This window comes from Chelonoidis abingdonii, chromosome 2 (assembly GCF_003597395.2).
Source record: "Chelonoidis abingdonii isolate Lonesome George chromosome 2, CheloAbing_2.0, whole genome shotgun sequence".
NCBI classification, from domain to species: Eukaryota; Metazoa; Chordata; order Testudines; family Testudinidae; genus Chelonoidis; species Chelonoidis abingdonii.
In genome coordinates, this window is record NC_133770.1 from 142,065,871 (window position 1) to 142,085,006 (window position 19,136).

The following is a 19,136-nucleotide window of genomic DNA, read 5'->3' on the forward strand; positions in this document are numbered from 1 at the left end:
ATTTTAGGGCAGTTTTAATGGTCCAAAATGACCATTTTGAGAACTGAGATTCAGGGCTGTAGGGCTTGGTTCTTCAGCACCTTGTACCTTATTTAGTCACTCACATCTGTGCAAAATGCAGTCAAATCAGAATTCTGCACTCACTTCAGTGGTAGTATTTTACATTAGCTTTACACTCAGTTTGCACAAGTAGAAATAATCATACCAGGTGCAAACGGAGAGAATCACACTCCTGAGTGTGGGGGAGAGGGGTCTTATTCCCAAATCCTTTCTGATTGCAAAGCACCTCTGGGGTGAAATCATGGCCCTATTGAGGTCAATGGGAGTTTTGCTTGGTGTCAATGGGGCCAGGTTTTCACCTTAGATATCTAAAGGTAGACACTGAAAAATGGAGGCACCCAAATTAGAGGTCATTTTTTGAAAAACTGATCTGAGTAGCATGTAAATTATATTTGGTAGATTTTATTATTAATACAGAACAGAACAGTCATGCCATCCACAAGGTAGCTATACAGGAAGGTCTTGATCCATCTGTCTTTGAAGTCAGTGGATCAAGCCATTGGATCAAGCTCTATGTGCAAAATCTACATTAAGAAAACAACATCAATGTTAACAAGATTTTGGACTATGGTTAAAATCTCATTAATGTTACTGGCATTTGTATTACATTGAGGGTACAGGTGTTCTAGCTGTGGGGGCTTTACTTTCTAGATAGGCAGGATGGTCCAAGTGGTTAAGGTCCTTGCCTAAGACTTTAATGAACAAGGGTTCAAGTCCATTCTCTATCACATGGTTCCTGTGTGACTTTGGACAAGTCATTTAGGCTCACATCTTCAAAGGTATTTACTCTCCTAACTTTGACTGAAATAAATTGAATTTAGGATCCTAAATATCTTTGAGCCTCTAGGCCCGAGTCTGCCTGCCTGAGTTCCCCATGTGTAAAAGGGGGATAATAGAATTTACCTACCTTACAGAAGTGTTATGAGGATAAATACATTAGAGATTGTGAGGTGCTCAGATGATGGGAGCCATATAAATACTTAAAGTAGATTTCATCCAATAAATCAATATGGAGCTGTGCCATTGAAATTCTTGGGACTGTTGCCATTGACGTTAGTGGGCACAGGATCAGGTCATGTATAATGTGGGGTTAGGATAAGGATTATGATCAATATCAGGATGTGATAATTCTTGAACTCTTAGCTGGAAGGAACTTTGTTGCCAAAGTGCCAAAGGCTGAAGCCCTTAATTCAGTTCTTCCTCAGGCAAAGGGTCCAAAAAAGACAAAACTAAGTGAAAATGGAATTAGGGCGTCAGCAGCTAGCCTCAATATTGGCAATGGAGAAGCTGCCACCACAAGAGCCAATTAACTGACAGGTGTTCAAAATGTGTGGACATATAGTTGTCTTTTTTCCAAATATGCAAAAGGAAGTTCCCTTCCTGTTCAGAAATGAAGAAAAATGTGGTCTTCTCTAAATGTGCTAAATAAATATAATGCAACTTTTATGAATTTTGCAAGTCCAAAAGGATTTGGTTAGTCATTTTTTCCCTGTTGCTGTTTGTTTTACCATGTACTATGGACTAAATAACTACATAGAAGCATAATATATTCAGAAATACCATAACACTTTGGGATCTAGATGTCAGTCACCACAATGTTCAAGGGTGTTTGGATCCAATTATTTTGTTCATACCACTGTGGAGCTAGGGACTCACTCCATTATTCGGATCAGAATTTGGCTTTGTATTCAGCACTGTTCCAATATGGTGGTTTGGTTCAGGTCCATCATCCGATTAGGTGTTATGGATTGTTTCTGCATGCGATGAATCAGTCATTTTTGTATACCTGAACGTAACCCAACCTACGCAGTTTTAGGATTTTTATTTACCCTCCCCACTACTCCTTAATAAGCTATTGAAAATAAAAACAAAACCAGACTCAAAATATATTGACCCTTAAAAAATGTGTAATCATATGTACATGCCTAGGGCATGAAAAATCTAGTCCCCTGAACACAGATTGCACTTTCAGATATAACAACATTGCTAGTAAACTGTAATAATTACCCTATAATAAACTCTGGAAAACAGAGACCCTATTCATAATTAATTTCATTTCAGGGGAGCTTATTTTTTTAGCAATTTTTGAGTTTTATGTGGAGGTCCATATAGCGAAGTGAAACTCACTGGTGCGGCACCTCTTGCTGGTGTCTTGGGAACTAGCTCCCCAGCACTTGGAGCACCTCCCGGTGGCCACTGTCTCGCCTGCTGCTGGCCCCTATGTCCCTCCCAGACCTTGGTGCCCTTTACCTCGGGGTTCTGTCCCAGCAGTACACCACCACGCTCTGGGTCTTCCCTCCCAGGGGAACTCCCAACCCTCTCGCCCACCTTGCTTCAGTGGCTACTGCCAGTCGTCATCAAGCTCCCCACTCACTGGGGCAAACTACAGTCTGTCATGGTCACTCATCATTGGCCCCAGTAACCCCAGACTGCACCTCTGTAGCCCCAGTACCTTCTTTAGGTCTTGCACAAGGCCTGCAGCCTGGGGAGTTGCCAGGATGGAGTTCCTCAGCTCCTCTTGCCTTTCCCCAGCACTGCTCTATCTCTGGTACCCTGCCCCCAGGCATCTAGGTCCTCCTCTGTCCACTGCTAGAGAGACTCCCACAGTGCCTCGCTCACAGCCCTTTTATAGGGCTGGCGTCTCCTAATTGGATGTGGCCCCAGCTGTGGCTGCCTTCCCAATCAGCCTTTTTTTATTGGCTCTCAGCCCCAGCCCTCACCAAGGGCTGGCTTTTAACCCTTCTGAGCCGGAGCAGAGTGACAGCCCTGCTACACCCCGCCCCCAAGATCATGACCTCTCGGGGTAGGGAGGTCTCCTAGCCTGGACCAGTTGCCCATGCACCTCCAGAGCCACTCGTTTCTTTTCTGACTCCTCCAGCTGTTTACGCAAGCGAGTCTCCTCCTGAAGGATGGCCACATACTTTTAGCAAGGTCCATGGTGCTTACTTCGGCCTCGTGGCGGGCCTGCTCTGCAGCCTCCAGCTGCGCATGGAGGCCAGAGTCCCCCAGGCCCTCCTCCTTCAGAGTCTGTGTTCCTACTGCGACCTACTCCACAATAGCCTGGGTCCCGGCCTCCTGCTGGGCCCAGTCTGTCCCAATCTCTTTGTCTGCCATCCCCTGTGGGTGGCTCTCGGGCAGATCTACTGCTATCTCTGCAGCAGTTACCTGGCTGGTCCTTGAGCTCTTTGGGTCCTCAGGCCCCTCCACCTGAGTTCACCCTCTTCCAAGGAGGCAGTTCCTCTCTATGTGGCCCCGTTTGTGGCAGCCAAAGCAGGCTCCCCATCCCTTTGCTGCCCTGGTCCCAGACTTCTTCCGTTAGTCCTCTGGGACAGCCCTCCCTGGGCTGCCCTGGGGTGTGCTCCTTGAGGCAGGGCACTCCCTCCATAGGTGCCCCCACTGCTCACAGGCCCAACACCTTCTTTGTCTCCTGACATCCCTTGCCAGGTGGCCTCTCGTAGGGGCTTGTCCCTTTTCCCTTTCTGGGTGAGGCTTCCTGTCCTCATCCCAGTAGGGACAATCCACCCTTACCTGTCCCTGCCTCCCACAGGTCTAACAAGCCCTGAACTCTGCCGCAGGCCTTCTGGCCCTGGTGCTCAGCTTCTCACGCCATTCTCCACAGTTCCTCCAAAACTCCTGTCTGAGGAGTTTTACCAGGTCCCTCTTTTCCCTTGCCAGCTGCCCCAACTGTTCCTGTAGGGCCCACTGTGCCTCACAATGCCTCTGCTGAGTCTCCCTGAGCTGTTGCACAAGTCTCTCAAGCCTCTCAGGCTGTCGGACTGCCCCTTTCCTCAGGAGACCAGACCCTGGAGCGCAGCCTGGAACGACGCAGGAACTCTCTGCAAAGAACACCTCCGTATACCTGGGATCCATCATCCCCTTTCTCCTCTGCCCAGAGGTCCAAAACACCTTTCAAGACCTCTCATTCGAAGGGTCTAGCCTCTTCTCGCACCAAACGGATGCCAGGTTACATAACCTTAAAAACTCCCAGGCAACCCTTAAGTCATTGGAGATGCACACCCTGGCGACGCAGAGGAAACCCTTCAAGCCCCAGCTGCTGCAACAAATGCAATACCAACGTCACCCTAGGCAGGAGCCATACCAAGGAGAGGCAGAGACAATAGGCATAGGCGGAACAACACGCCTAGCCAAGGCCAGGGCCGGGGCCAGCCACGACCCGGCAACAAACAAGGGTTTTGAAAGTGCGCTCGAGGACAGCGCACTGAACCAGTTACCAGATCCTTCCCTATGATTCCTGAACCACTTGTCCCGGTTCTGCTGTGCGTGGTCCCATATAACATCAGACCGTTGGGTTCTACACACAGTGAAAGTGGGATACATGCTTCAGTTCTCGTTCTCCCCTTCCTCCCACCCCCCTTCCCCGTCCCTCTTCAGGGAACCCTCTCACGAGCAACTCCTGATGTAGGAGGTTCAGGCACTTCTTGAGGCGAGGGCTGTGGAAGAGGTCTCTCGGGACCTAAGGGGAAAGGGGTTTTAAGCCTGTTATTTCCTTATCCCCAAAGCAAAGGGGGGTCTCAACAAATTCTTAGTCAAAGTCCGCTTCTGCATGGTCTCCCTTGGCTATATTATCCCGTCCCTGGATCCAGGGGATTGGTACGCTGCCCTTGATATGAAAGATGCGTACTTTCACGTCGCCATTCATCCCGCTCACCGGCGGTTCCTGCGATTCATCATAAACCAGCACCATTACCAGTTTACGGTCCTACCCGTCGGCCTGGCGACTGCTCCACGTGTGTTCACGAAATGCATGTCAGTCGTGGCAGCTTTTCTTCTCAAAAGTAAAATGCGGGTATACCCATATGTAACGAGTTGGGACTCACCGCCCGGCACCTCCTGCTGGTCACTCCTGGGAATTAGCTCATTTCCAGTGGAGCGCCCCCTCCTGGTGGTGTCCCGTCTGTTATTCTGCCCTCTGTCGGCGTCTCTGGACCCGCGTTGCTCCCTGCTCGGCAGCGTCCTCTTCGAGGCCACTGCCCTCCGGCAGTGCCCCTCAGTCCATCTGCATCCCCTTCCGGGGATCGATCGTCAGCAGTCTCACATTCCAGCCTTTATAAGCAACCACCCGCCCTCCAATTCTAATCCCTCTTGGCAGGGATCTGGCGTGGTCTCTACGGCTTGTGGCTGGATGTACTGCCAGGAGGCGGGGGGGGGGAAGGACCCAGGGACCCTCTGGCGTTAGCCTTGCTGTCCTCCTCCTTGTCCTCCTCCATCTGTTTCCCTGGGCCGCTTCCCCTATGGCCCCTTGCACCTGCTAGGCCCTTTCTTTCAAGGCCTGCAGCCTGGCGGCTAAGGGCTAGAGCCTTCTAGCCTCCTTGAGCCTGCCCAGCACTGCGCTGTCCACGGTGCTAGTCTCCCCCATGGAGACTGACCTTCTCCCTTCAAAGGCCTGGGACAGACTGACTGCTCCTGCTCTGGGCAGTCTTTATATACTCCTGAGCCTGGCCCTGATTGGCTGTCTACAATCTGGGCCCTGATTCGCTCTCTATAAGCCCTCTTTTAATTGGCTCCTGGGCTGCGCAGACTCCCTGGCCTGCCCCAGCCCACTCTCCCAAGGAGTGGGGCAATCCGCCCCACTACACCATACTTAGACTGGCTACTCACTGGTTGGTCCAAGGAGGAGGTCCGCTCCCACATGACGATGGCACTGGATGTATTCCTCTGATTAGGAGACCTAGCCTATGTGCACAAGTCCTCCCTGATACCCGCACAGAGGCTGGAGATCATTGGGGCAGTCCTGGACTCGGTACAGGCGCGAGCGAGCCTCACAGAATCCAGATTTCTGGCCATCCACCGTGCCATAGACTCAATGCTGAGTTTCCCCACAACCACGGCTAGATGCTGCCTGCAGCTTTTAGGACATATGGCGGCGTGCACTCATGTGGTCAAACACACTCGTTTGCGTCTCAGGACTTTGCAATTGTGGCTAGTCCAGTTGTATCGCCCCGGCACAGACCCCTTGGACTTTGTAGTGACAATCTCTGCCCAGGTATTGGACTCCCTGCGCTGGTGGCTCAATCAGCAGGTAATTTGCAAAGGGATCCCCTCCGCTGCACTGCAGCCCACTCTGACACTGGTAACAGACATGTTGGGGAGCACACTTGGGGGACCTACAGACGCAGGGTTTGTGGTCCAGGGACAAAATGTTGCTCCACATCAATGTAAAGGAGCTCAGGGTGGTTTGCCTAGCCTGCCAGACCTTTCACACTACTTTAGAAGGGCACAGTGTGAAAGTTCTGACAGACAACACCACCGCCATGTTCTATATAAACAAGCAGGGCAGAGCCTGTTCCTCTCCCCTCTGCTGAGAGACCCTTCTCCTATGTGACTTTTGTAAAGCCCGCTCAGTGCACCTTGTAGCGTCATACCTTCCGGGGGAATGAAATGAGCTGGCGGACCGCCTCAGCAGGTTGTGCCAAATGCACGAATGGATGATGAGATCAGATATCCAGCATTCAATCTTACAGAAGTGGGGATTTCCCCAAATGACCTCTTTGCGACCAAGGACAACAGTCAATGCCTGCAGTTTTGTTCTTCCAAAACCACAGTCCGGCTCGATCGCAGATGGCTTTGCGATCCCTTGGAGTGGGAGTCTGAAATATGCCTTTCCACCGCTTCTGCTCATCCACAGAGTCCTCCTCAAGGTTTGCAGGGACAAAGCGGCGATGATTCTCATCACACTGGCTTGGCCCCACCAACACTGGTTTATGACTTTGCTGGAACTGTCAGTGGCTGCCCTGATTGCCCTGCCCCTGCACCGAGATCTCATCATGAAGGACCGCGGGTGCCTTCTCCACCCGAACGTGGTATCGCTACATCTAATGGTGTGGAAACTCTGTGGTTGAACGCTATGGAGAGTCAGTGCTCCCTTCAGGTGCAACAAATTCTCCTCGGTAGTAGGAAGCCTTCCACTAGGGCAACATACCTTGCTAAGTGGAAGAGGTTCCCCTGCTGGTGTGAACCAAAGCACATACAGCCGCTACAGGCCTCTGTTCCAGTCATACTCGCTCCCTCCTCAATTAGAGTGCATCTGGCTGCAATTTCAGCATTCCATCCAGGGGAGTCTGGGCATTCGGTGTTTTCCAACCCCATGGTAGCCCGGTTCCTCAAGGGACTGGAGAGGGTGTTTCCTTATTCTTGTCCACCGGTCCCTCCCTGGAACCTTAACCTGGTCCTGACCAAACCCATGGGACCCCCTTTCGAGCCCCTAGCCTCTTGCTCTTTCACTCCCCTCTCCTGGAAGGTGGCCATTACATCCGCAAGGAGGGTGTCAGAACTGAGGGCCCTCACTTTGGAGCCCCCTTATACAGTTTTTTATAAGGACAAGGTGCAACTTAGGCCACCCCCTAAATTCCTCCCTAAAATAATTTTGCAATTTCATATGGAACAGGACATTTGTTTGCCAGTGTTCTTTCCAAAACCATACACAGACCTGAGTCACCGTAGCCTGCATACTCTACATGTCCGTAGGGCCCTGGCGTTCTATCTGGAGCGAACTAGACCTTTCCGCAAGTCGACACAGTTGTTCATTGCCATTGCGGAGAGAGTGAAAGGGCTTCCGGTCTTGGTGCAATGGATTTCTTCGTGGATTGCATCCGTGTGTGCTATGAGCTCGCCAAGGTGCCAGCCCCGGCGATCATGGCCCACTCGACTAGGGCTCAAGCATCCTTGACAGCTTTCCTGGCCCAAGTTCTGCTCCAGGAGATCTGTAGAGCAGCCACCTGGTCATCAGTGCACACATTCACAACCCACTATGCAGTCCATCAACAGGCCAGAGAGGACGCGGCGGTCGGCAGGGCTGTGCTTCAATCAATTGTTCCATGACTCCTACCCACCTACTATGGTAAGCCTGTGAGTCACCTAATGTGTAATGGACGTGAACAATCACTCGAAGAAGAAAAAACGGTTACCTACCTTTTCGTAACTATTGTTCTTTGAGATGTGTTGTTCACATCTATTACACTTCCCACCCTCCTTCCCCTCTGTCGGAGTCACCGACATGAAGGAACTGAGGGACGGTTGGGTCTGCAGGGGTATATATGCACCAGCATGAGGCGCCGCTTTGGTGGGAGCTCCTCTGCTGGCCCGACGGGAGCCACTAAGGGAAAAAGTTTCCAATGTTTGTGCACGCGGTGTGAGCACACTTAAGGTGTAATGGAGGTGAACAACACAGTTACAAAACAAAGAACAACAGTTACAAAAAGGTAGGTAACCATTTTTTACCACTGGTGGGGAAAGGCACTGGGTCATCAACCCGCACCAGCCCCTGCTCAGCTGGGGCCATCTCCTACCTGCATCTTGTGGGTGGGCAGGCAGAAGGCTTCATATCAGGCTGCATCTCCTGTCTCAGCCCTGGAGCAGAGGGAACCCAGCTGGAGGGAGGAGAAAAGGAGGTGGAGAGGATCCAGTGAGGAGGAAGGAGGGGGAGAGGAGCAAGTGATGGCGAAAGGGGGAGGAGTGAGTGGGGGCAGGGCCTAAAGGAATAGGTGGAACAGGGGGTGGGGCCTGGGGGAAGAGGTGGAGCAGGGGAGGTCCAGTTTTCAGAAAGTAAAGTTGGGAACCCTAACTATGGACCTAAATCTAGAGAGGTCACATCACTGAACATGGCAGCTGCCTGAATGGCACAAAGCCAATCTCTCTGGCAGAGCAGTCCACGGGAGCACGGAAGGAGGGGTTGGGAAGAAAGGGGATGGGCCTGTGCACACTATGCAGTAGTAACCACAGGGTGTCCACTATGGCAGACTGGGGCTGAGGATTGCCTTCTTCAGCGCCAAGTGCATGTGTTTTCTAAGCAGTTCACACATTCAGGTTGTGTGCTTTTTTTTCAGAATTTGGGATTTAGCCATATTGGAACAAGGATACTTGTATATGTAAACATTCTGGTTCCAGGAATGGAGCAGGCAAATAGGGCCAGGACCTGCAGACTTTTCTGATGTTATATTAATAAAAATCACATTCTTCTTCCTCCGACCTGTCAATCAATCATCAAGTATTTGTGCAATAAAGTGGAGAGATTTATGATGGAATTACTTAGATGTCAGATACTGCTCATGGGTGTGATATAAGAACCTAAATAGAATGGAATTTAGTGTATATATATACATATTGGAATAGTGCCCAATACGTGCTCAGCACTTACAAACATATAGAAAGGCAAAGGCCCACATCTTCAAAGGTATTGAAGCTCCTAACTTCAATTGAAGCTAGGAGCCCAAATACCCTTGAGGATCTGGGCAAAAGAACTTTTCACAGGAATTTCCAGGCAACAATCTTATAAGATCACATTGTGCTATGAGCTGTGTTGTTGTTATGCTAAGGCTGAGTCCCAGTGCCTTAGAAACAAGCCCCAGTAATGACTAAAAAACACAAAAGGTTTCAAATACAAAACTTGAAAAAATACCTCCCCCATACTTTAAGCTTTATGGGCCCCCACTCATCAGCGCCCTGAACGTGGGGTAGTTAGATATACTTGTGCAAAGTAGGTGTGCATGCAACCAGATTAGAATAGGGTTTTACTCCCAGTCTGCACAGATTATGCACTGGTGTAAATGACTGCATGAAGTGTAGGTCAACAGTGAATTGGACTTTTAATGCATTTTAAAATCTTCTTCATAAAATGGAGTGGCAGACTACTAGCAGTGGTGCATTGACCTTTGGAATCCCAACAGCAGTGCAGTGTTGATCATCATATGGAAAAGGACAAATGGTCATCATTACTTACGGAAATCTCTGCATGAGTGAAAATGGTACAAGAATTGACTGCCTTTGCTTCCTTGAAGCAAGAAGTAAAGGCTTCTGTCTGAAGCATGTGATGAACTGAAAGCACCCCCTTGTGGCCAATTCTTGGAAATACCTGTGCAAGTTGCTCAGAATGAAGGGAGGCAGATGGTGCCGTCAGAGTTGACAGATGCACAGTTTTGGCTTGCAATGGTGATCGGCCACTTCTTTTTTAGTTTTTATTTCTGATCACCCATAATCTAAATGGAAGGGAAGAAAGATTTTTTTCTCTTGCATGCTACCCTCTTTCCAACATCTGGAGGAGGGGCAACTGGACATTTGTTCATCTCTTCGTTCTTGCTGACCTCTGCCAACCATTTCTGCCCTTTCCCCAGAGGGTGAAACTGAGGAGGAAAAGGGAAGAAACCTTCACTGTTTGCAAGCTTCTGCCACTAATTGCCAGTACTGATCAAAGACCTGAGGAAACATTCACTGGAGAGGAGAGAAGGAAAAAAATGACTGGAGAGACAGGAAATAGGCAGACTGGGATGTGGAGGAGACCTCAGGGGACTTCAGTGGGGATGAAGATGGGCAATAAGGGGTCTCCTGAGAAACTGGCATGCGCTGCAATTCGAGGGAGGTGAGAGGAGAGGAAGGGCTCTGCCCAGAAGAGTTTACAGCCTAAGTATAAAATCAGAAACTTAAAGTGGCTACACTGAGAAGGGGGAGCAGAAGGTAACAAGGAGTTGGGTTTGTTCTCCAAAGGAGGAGCTAAAGATATAAAGGGGATGATGAATCCTGGAGGGAAGAGTTGAGGGGTTTGGGGTAAGTATGGGACTGCTGGACTTGGGTAGTGACCATGGTGTATAGGTTGGGGGAATGGGAGTGAGAAAGGACTGGCAAGGAGGTTTGGGGGATTCCATTGTGGCTGGGTTGGTGGGGGTTGGCTGGGGAGGACAGCTGCAAATTGGGTAGGATGTTTTGCAGAGGAAGGGGTCTTAGGCAGCAGGACAAATAGTGGAATTATAGGAAAGGATTTAGGAGAGGCCAGTGAGCTGCTGTGCAACAGATGGGCAGCAGAGGCAGAGCTCTCTTTTCCATTACAGGGCCTGCTGTCCCCCCTCACCCAGACATCTGTACCTCATAGCACTGCTGTTCATCTGTTTCAGGTAAGCTTGCTCATCAATGGTTCCTCAGCATGCAAGCTCCAGGAGGTGTATGCTGCAGACTGAGGCTGTAATCACTCCCACTTATGGTTAGGTAACAGTTGTATTTTCTTGGCATCTTCTTAAAGCTCCCAGGGGGCATTAAGCTGCCACCAGTGGCTTTTCAATGCAACTGAAGGCAAACCATGTAGCCTAAGGCTTCCTAATACTTCTGCTGACCCCTGCCTGTCCCTGCACACTTCCATTACTCGCAAGTAGAGTGTATGTGTAAACTTTGTGGAATCTTTGCAGATTAGGCTGTAGCAAAGAAAGTGTGTGGGGGCTATGAGCAAAGAAATCCCTGCGGTCCCAGCCCACGCCCAGCTGTGCTGATTATCAGAGGGTAGACTGTAGCAGGGTTACTGAGGGAAAAGTGGCATACCAAGTGTGGGTTTGTGTTTGGTTTGGCCAGGTGTCCTCAATTTGCATATCGTTCTATAAAGAAGATGGAGTGCTAATTGGTAAAGCACCTGCCTGGCATGCTTTCAGTTGTGCCCTCTAGCTAATTAGCTGAAAAAAGTCACTCTCTCAGGTGTGCTAAAGGAAAACAAGTAAAAAATATCCTGCAAAACCAGTAAAAAGGCAATTTTTGGCTCTGCCAGGCCTCTCCTTTGTCTTGCTTCCCTCCCTCCGTATACTCAGCACACGTTGGTTTTGAATTGTCCAGGTATGTTAGCTTCCATTTCACTCACTCTCCTTGCCCATTTTCCCCAAGATTATTCAACTGTGATTATTCAACCTATGAGATACCAGCTTTCCCTCCAACCAGTCGTGTTTTCTTCTATTACGAATAGGGCCCTATCCAGAGCTGGACTCTGAAGGTAGTGCAGCCACAGAGCTTCCTGCAGCTGGGGGAGGTACCCAGAGGTGGGTCTGATCTTCCCCCGAAGAGTGGCCATGCAGTGGAAGCTGAAGTCCCATCCTTCCCCAGCCCCAGAGACTAGCAGCTGGAGCCTGGTGAATGGTAGGAGCCCCCAGCTGGGGTGCCCCCAGCTGTGCTCCACTAATAGCTAGATTTCATGGGAGAGGTCTGATTTCATGGTCTGTGATTTGTTTTTCACAGCTGTGAATTTGGTAGGGCTCTAGTTTTGAAGTACAGGAAGGAGGAACAGATCCCTAAAGTTATTTGGTCTCCCCCCCCACCCGTGCTCCCTTTGCGCGACAGGCGTACTGATGTAGGACTATACTAGAATCCCTACTTCATTGTTACATTGTGTCACTCTCAGCATTATCTGCTGATTGTCTGAGTGCATCACACAAAATTAGCACTGTTCTTTGTCAGCAACTCTTGAGACACCTGATACATTCACTACCCCAACACATTGCTTTCATAGTATTTATCCAAACAGGATCCAGTGAGGTATCTAATAAAAGCTTATATCAGACTGTTCCTCAGAATCGTTGTGAGATGTATGCACAGATGATATTTAAGGAGTGATATGTAGGTACTGATAGATTTAGAAACTGTGTCCCAAGTAGAGCTGACAAACAAACAAAAGCTGAAGATAAGATGTATATCTCTGCCTGGTTGTAAGTCAATACAATGGAAGTTCCATCTGCATGTGGCTCCAACAAGGCGCTGTGGGGTAGTCTACATTGGCAATGTTAAAGTGCTGTTAATGTGGCTTGTGTAGTCATGGCTCTAAAATAACCACCTGCACGAGGGGTGTAGCTAGCAGTCCTGGGAGCACGGCTCTGAGCACTGGTGTGCTATCTACATTGAGGCTTTTCAGTGCTGAAGCTTGCAGGGTTCAGGGGGGTGTTTTTTCACACCTCTGAGCGAGAAAGTTGCAGTGCTGTAAAGTGCCGGTGTAGACAAGCCCCACAGGGAAACCAACAGGGAAGAGTTCGCCAAAGAACAAACAACAGGTTAGCACTTCAAAGATTTACTGACTGGGAGACAAGTAAGACATTTGTCATCCATTCATGGGGGAAACCCTTTGAAGGGTGTGAGGTGTTCAGTTCATGGAAGTTTGGATCCTGATTTTTGACTGGAAATCAACAGCTTTGTTGAGGACTGAATCCTTGGCAGAAAATCTCTGTTATTAATTAGGAAACATAATCATTAATAAGTGTAAAGCTAGGATTGCATTATATGTTTTGTTTTATATTTGTAGCCATTTCTGTTTCCACTTATTATCCTTACTCACTGTCTCTTAAAATTAAACCTTTGATAATAAACTTATGAGTATTCCATTAGAAATATATTTCAGTACTGTAATGTTATAAAAGACCTGATCCTGAGTAGTGCCAGTCATGTATTGTACACAGTCCCTCTGGAGACAGCTTACATGGTAATTTCTGTGAGCGGGTGATGGTCTGGATACGATAAGAGGACACTTTCAGAGGGGTTCAAGGAATGGGGGGCTCCATTGTTAACCTGCAAGGCAAGGTAAGGGCTGGCAGAGCTCTGTGGAGATTGTTTGGATGATTGACAGACTGCTAGCCTCAGGGAGCTAAGTGCAAACAAGTCCCCCTCTTGCTGAGACAGAGATAAAAAGGTCTCTCACAATTTGGGGCACCCCAAGACAGCATCTCACACACTCCTTGTGGGATTCTGAATTCAGATTGAAGAAAGGAACATCACTGACTTTCTGTGAGCCTAAACAGAGCTGCCAAACGCTAAGCTCAGGGCACCCTCTAGAGGCCTGTGCTGATAAACTTACAAATGTTTAACAATAGTGGGTTGATTAAAAATTAAAAGCCTGTGTTGGATGATTTATGTAATAAATCCAATAAAACTTGGTTACCTGAGTTGTACTGGGAGAACCAGTAGCATAATAGGGAGCCATAGAACAGGGGGATATCCTGGCAATTCCTTAGAAAAGGGAGGTATGGACAATCACGATTTTACTGTAGTTTCAGAGTATTAAATCATCTGTCTTTCAACTACAGCGATATCCTGAACTGCACACTTAAACATACTCTGTGAATAGAGCAACCTTGCAGTAAGAAGCAAGGGATTTAAGAGAAATTGACATACACTTTCAGTTTAAGCTCCTCTGAGAATGTCATTCTTATGTGGGGTACGCACTGTAGTTGTAGCAGTGTCAGTCCCAGGATATTAGAGACAAGGTGGGGGAGGTAATATCTTTAGATTGGATCAACTTCTGTTGAACTCCATGTGGCTTGAAAGCTTGTCTCTCTCTCACCAGCAGAAGTCTGTCCAATAAAAGATATTACCTCACCCACCTTATCATTCTTATTTGGAGCATTCATGGTCTCTGCTCTCTTCTGGATCACTCTGATATTGAACAACTCCCTCCTATATATTCTGCTTGATTTTGCCTTACTTAAGATTCTCACAATAGCAGTGGCAGGAGTCAAAGGAATGGCTAGAGTTTTAACTCCCTTGGAACAATAACATGCGTTTCTTAGGAGCTCTAGTTCCTATGATGCATACTGATTTTGTCTTTCAAAAGAAAATGGCATGTGTAGATAATAGCACACACTGACATTTATAAAATCCTCAGGAAACACAACCATTTGTTAAAATTCTGAAGTTCATAAAGAGTGCATTCTTATGAACTGTAGTATTTCTTCAAGCCTGGGAAAAATACCTAGCTTACTTTATCAGTGGGCTCTAGGACTGTAACAATGGCTACTGCTAGGCATCTGTCTTCTCTTTAAACGGTGTGATTTGGTAAATAATAAAGGCTATTGAATTATACTTGTTGGATGGCATATCATGTTTCACAATGCACCTGTTGTTTATTAATGAGAATGTTTTTGCAAGCGTATGAGAACCTGAAACCAAAATTGATTACGGACTGGCTACTCACTGGATTTAATTTTCCCAGGTGAAAAGTAAAGAACATCATTTTGTGAAACACAGGCCAAATGCATGTTTTGTGACTCCTTTAATGCATCTGACAAAGTGAGTATTCACCCATGAAAGCTTATGCTCCAATACATCTGTTAGTCTTAAAGGTGCCACAGGACACTCTGTTGCTTTTAATAACCTAGTCTCTCTTCTAAGTTAGGTAACTTGTTTTTTTTTTTAACTGAACAGTGCCCTCCTAAAGCATACAATTTATGAACCTAGTGATGGATGTAGGTTTCACATGGTGCAGAGGTGAAAGGGAAGTCATGATGACTCTTCCCAGGAAAGGCTGGATCGCAACAAAACCACGTTTCTCCCATCCTTTTAAAAAAACGGTAACTTTTCTCTGTTGTCAGTGCCATTAGTCGTTTCCTCTTTATGTGCTCTTTAAACCAGCTTGCTAAGTAAAATACACTGGGGAGAAGAAGAGAGAAATAAATATTTGAATACTAACAACTCTGGAGAAACTACTTCTATGTAACATATCAATTAAAGTATTCTACCCCCCAAATGGCATCCATTTGATTTGGAAAATGGAACTCCTTGCCAATAACTCACAACACAATTTTGACACCATATCAAGTAAGAGAGTTTAAATTTGATACCTTTCATAACTGATGAGAAATTTTCTTAAAAAAACTTTTTTCCTTAAATCCTTGGGGCCAAATCCCTCTCTAATGACCCAGGGATTGAAGAGGAAATTACACAAATTGTAACACAAGAGTCTGGAGTTCTAGTTCAAAATTCAGTACAGTATTTTGCTTTTTCTCCATATACCTAGTATCTCAGGCTGTTTATTAATAACTGTAAGGGCATTAATCACCCTGCTGATGTTGAGAGGTCCATGAGTCTGACATGACTTTGGCCACTTTAACACATTTTAGAGTAGGGTGACCAGATAGCAAGTGTGAAAAATCAGGATGGGGGTGGAGGGTAATAGGCACTTATATAAGACAAAGCCCTGAACATTGAGACTGTTCCTATAAAATCAGGATGTATGGTCACCTTATTTTAGAGTAAAACCACTCAACCCTCTTGGGGCTGCCAACTGATGTGCCAAGACTACTTCTGCCTCTGCTTTCCCTGCCAGTTTGGGATTCCAGAGCCCTGCCTTGTTGTGCCAGACATGCTTGCCGGCCACAAACACAGATCCAGGTCTGAAGCACTTCACACAAAGTGCAAGCTTAAGTGAAAGCAGCTTAAGAAGTGTTCCTGTCTAACACTCAGATGCCCAACTCCCAATGGGGTCCAAACTCCAGATAAATCCGTTTATACTGTATAAAGCTTATAGGGTAAACTCATAAATTGTTTGCTGTCTATAACACTAATAGAGAGATATGCACAGCTGTTCTCTCCCCGCCCCAGGTATTAATACATACTTTGGGTTAAATAATAAGTAAAAAGTGATTTTATTAAATGCAGAAAGTTAAGTGGTTCCAAATAGTAACCAACAGAACAAAGTGAATTACTAAGCAAAATAAAATAGAACATGCAATCTATGCCTAATATAGCAAGAAAACTGAATACCGATAAAACCTCACGCTCAGAAGTGTTCCAGTAAGCTTTCTTTTACAGACTAGTCTCCTTCTAGTCTGGGTCCAGCAATCACTCACACCCCCTGTGGTTACTGTCATTTGTTACAGTTTCTTTCAGGTATCCTTGGGGGTGGAGAGGCTATCTCTTGAGCCAGCTGAAAACAAAATGGAAGGGTCTCCCATGGGCTTAAATAAACTTTCTCTTGTGGGTGCAGACCTCCTCCTCTCTCCTATGCAAAGTCCAGCTCCAAGATGGAGTTTTGGAGTCACATGGGCAAGTCACATGTCCATGCACAACTGAGTTTTTAGAGGCAGCAGCCATTGCACACATGCTATCTTGAATGTCCCCAGGAATACTTCTCATGTGATTGGAGCCTTCCAAGATCCACTGTTCGTTAAGTGTTTCTTGATTGGGCACTTAATTTGCACATTCCTTTCTCAAGAAGCTGCCCAAATGCCTTACTAAGGCTATTTAAAATCAAACAAGTACACAGCCAATATTCATAACTTTGAATACAACAGTGACACATGCATACAAATAGGATGAATATATTCAGTAGATCCTAATCTTTACATAGATATGTTACATGGCATATGTAGCATAAAACATATTCCAGTTGTGTCATAGATACATTCATAAGCATATTTCCATAAAGCCTTATGGGGTGCACCGTCACACAGAGTGCATAGGCTTGTTAATGCATTTGCCTATGATACACTAAAAAGATTTTGGTGTGTAGGGCCATTGTGTGTGTGATACAGTACTTACAATATAAATATCAGCTGCATACATATCTGCACTAGCACACCAGTAATCTTCCTATAATAAGTAACTTCATTTCTGACTTCCATTTTCTCCTCTGTTCAGTATGCCTTTAGGAGGAATATTTTTGAAATACTTTGCACATTTACCTCATAACTGCATTTTCCTTTGGTATATCTGGTCGAATCCTGTTAACCTTACAAATCATGAGTAGATTCAGGACCATACACATGAATAAGCATGCATGTAAGAACTAGTGGCGCTCTGATTTGGTGAAGGCAGGAATCCCACCTACCAACCTTCAAATCACAGCCTGTTCAGAAGTTATGTACTCCTGTGGACATGGTATTTGTCCTACTGAAAAATAACTTGGAGAAATGAACACACACAGTGTAATGTCTGTGGGCTTGATTCTCCTCTTTCTTCTTGTGCAATCATTTATGCCTGTGCAAAGCCAATGTAAATTGCTACCACCATTCTAAGTGGACTACTCTGATTTGGCACTTTGCACAAGTATAACTGATGACACAAAATGGAGGGCAAAGGGGAATTGAACCCTATGTTTTGCCCATATATATAGATGAGTGTAAATGATGTGCAAGGATTGTAGCAAGGCACCGCAATTCTTCCTCAGTCTCCCCGCTTTATTTTTTCTGATCTCCATGTGAATAAGCATATCTGATCAAAGGTCTGTTATGAAACCCTGAGGGCCTAATCTCTTTCAGAAGAGGCTGTTTGAGTATTTTTAGTTCTGTAATTTTCACACTAAAACTAAGCAGTTCACTTTTGTTTCCCTGTCGATCTAATATACACTCCCTCCCGACCCCACTTCAAGATCAGATTTCTGCACACAGAATATCCTAAGCAGGTGTAGCAGCAGGGTAACTGTCTGATGCAAGCTTGTTTAATGTCACTCTCCACAGGGCAATAATGGTGAAACTGGTCAGGCTCAAGTCAGTTGCACTCTGTTTCAGGTGCCACAAGTGAACACGTAGGTGTGTGAGCACGAGCAGCAGTGGCTCTATACACCTAAAAGTGGACACCTTAAAATGTTTGAGAGTGAAGAAAAGCAACATTGGGCCCTGCAATCAGGCACCAAATTCAACTGTACTGTCTCACCCTCTTTCTTGACAAACTCTGCTGGGCCTTAGGAGAATATTAGTCTGCTTAGTCAACACAGCTGTTCCTGCAGTGTCATTGTACCAAACTCCAACCTAACTTATATTGGAACTGCTGCTTTAACTTGGTGGAAAATCCCTTCTAATTATTAAACATAACCCTAAATTTCAGCTCTGGTCACCAATTAACCAACCTCCTTTAACCAAACAGACTGGTTTCAAGGCTCTGCAGTCAATGAAATTAATGCAGTAAGGTGTCAAAAAGCCATTTTACATTACAGTATTTTGCCATTTCACCGTACCTAAATTGCAAATGATTGTGTGTGTGTGTGTGTGAGGTGTGTGTGAGAGAGAATATACTGTGATGTCTTCATACTGTCTGAAAAAGATTTAAAGGTTAGTAAGAAATCTTAACTGTACACATTGGAAGCTGTGTCAAAAGACATTTTTACAAGTATTGAATTATTCTTGGTTCACAGGCTTAAAGATATTAAGGGTGGCATTAGTTAAACACTGATTTATGGTAAGACTTTGAATATGGAGATTTGTTATGCTAATAAAACCATTTAATCAGTGCCTACGAAGAGAGCAGGATTTTTGATCTTGATAAGAACAGCTACTAGGAAACCACAAGCTGTATTCTTGTGAATGTGCAGCTCTTAATCCCGATGCAGACTCTCTCTCTAGTTTCTATGGTAACGTGTGGATCTATATTCCAATCGCGTTCTCTGGGGCTTGCTGTCCCCAGCATGAAAGTGAGCCAGCAACACCTTACGTGTGGGTTTCTTGACGCTTTCCATTTTTGGAAATGTATGGGCCTGGCATCAACTACTGCATACTGAAAGAGGCAGATTAGCTAGATTGAAAGGACAAATTTGAAAGCGGAAATGTGCATGTCGC